This window comes from Grammomys surdaster, unplaced genomic scaffold (assembly GCF_004785775.1).
Source record: "Grammomys surdaster isolate TR1022 unplaced genomic scaffold, NIH_TR_1.0 139, whole genome shotgun sequence".
NCBI lineage: Eukaryota > Metazoa > Chordata > Mammalia > Rodentia > Muridae > Grammomys > Grammomys surdaster.
This window is the reverse complement of record NW_021604597.1, coordinates 9,851,652-9,853,470: the sequence shown is the minus strand read 5'-3', so window position 1 is coordinate 9,853,470 and position 1,819 is coordinate 9,851,652. Positions and strand designations below refer to the sequence as shown.

General features: G+C 43.6%; 1 non-coding gene across 1 annotated transcript; it reads left to right on the top strand.

Moving 5' to 3' along the window:
• The first annotated feature begins 947 nt into the window (after positions 1-947).
• LOC114618033 lies at positions 948-1,054 on the top strand. Its single transcript, XR_003710901.1, has one exon. It is a non-coding gene; the product is annotated as a U6 spliceosomal RNA (small nuclear RNA).
• The last annotated feature ends 765 nt before the right edge of the window (positions 1,055-1,819 follow it).

Here is a 1,819-nt window from a genome sequence, read left to right as displayed (position 1 = left end):
GTCTTGGATCCCAGAGAGTCCTGGAGAGAGAGAGGGGGATCTCTATGACCCTTTCAGCAGGAGGAATACCTAATGTCCAGGAAAAATCCAGTGCCTGTCAACAGGATTTTGAGGAGGCAAAAATGCAGCAAAGACAGATTTTCTGAACATTTTCCAGTATTGTGAGGTAGCCAACCTTTCCACAGCTCAGTGTGCCTAAGGGGTCATTTGGAGGAAGGCACTGTGGCTTGCTTGCAAGCTACGACAGGGTGAGTTCTCCCCACTCCTACCAGACACGGGACTACCCTGATGTTCTGAGGAGTCTTTAAGACTGATAATTAAGGAAAATTCATCAATTAGCCTATGTTAGATAAAGGGAACAGGTTGGTCCAGAAAGTATGAGAACTGGACTGAGGTCCTAGAGATTGATTTGAATCGCTATCAGTCTTGGTAACAATCAAGAAGCCTTGGGGTTTGCACAGAACACACCCAGACACAAAATTCTCAGCATAAATGAGATTTATTTACTGGGGAGGGGACAATGAAGAGGGGAACTACCACTGGATTGGGAAAAGACAGTCAGAGGAAGCTCTATAGGAGTGCTACTTTTTAAAATTTTTTATTATTAGTCTTTAATCATTTTTTACAGTCCAGTGGTTATCCCTCTCCTGGTCCACCTTCTGACAGTTCCTCATCCCATTCCTCCTCCACCGTCTCCAAGAGGATGTCCTCACCACCACACCCAGACACACACACACACACACACACACACACACACACCCTGCAGACTTCCTCACTCCCTAGGGCCTTAAGTCTCTCAAGGGTTAAGTGCTTCTTCTCTCACTGAGGACAGACGAGGCAGTCCTCTGCTGTATATGTGTCTGTCCAGGGCCTCATATCAGCTGTTGTATGCAGCCTGGTTGGTAGCTCAGGATCAGAGAGATCTCGGGGGTCTGGGTTAGTTGAGATTGCTGGTCTTTGGCAGCATATATACTAAAGTTGGAACAATACAGAGAAGATTAGCATGGCTCCTGCCCAAGTAGTGCTTTTTTAAGGAGAAAAGGGGAAGTGTGTGCTAGGATGAATCCGTAAGTCCTTATTGGACAGGATACCTAGTGCAGCCAAATAATGAAGTTTGAATGCTGTACCTTGGTGGTTTGGTTGATGCACCTTGGTGTTCAGCCTCAGGTGAGAGTCAGGCAAAAAGAAGTCAAATAAGGAAATGCACCTTGGTGGCTAGCTTTAGGAATGTGGAAGTAGCTAAATGAATCTAATGGTTTACAAAGGGGAGAAGACAAGACCTTGTTTGCAATGCTTAGGCCTGTTAGAGAGATCTTCAGGGCACAAAGTAAAATTTAGTACTTACTAAAAAATCCCATTTGTAAATTTTATATTTGGGAAAAATAAAGCCAGTGAAATATGATTTGATGGTGGGAATTAACCAGCTAGATGTTTTTTTTTTTTTTTTTTTTTTTGTTGACAGAACGCTGCTCCAACCCCCAACCCAATGTCTTACTGTCCAGAATTCAAGTCTGTCAGTACTACACTACACTCTAGAGATGTGATGTCCCTCACGCTGTAATACTGAGGGCTACCACAGTTACTAGGATGCTCATTGCCTTTGTAAAAGTGGGAGCAGGCAGACCACTTGGCTTTTCCAGGACATGTTTTTAACAAAGCTGAGGGCTACACTGACTGCCTTTCCATCCAGGATTTCCATCCTGCTTTCTAGATTTTGACAGGAATACATTAAACTTTGAGATGGATTTTTTAAACAAAATCTATTTCTAGACCTGAGCATGAAATGGTGAGTTTGTCCTTCCAAAGACACCTGTGTTTA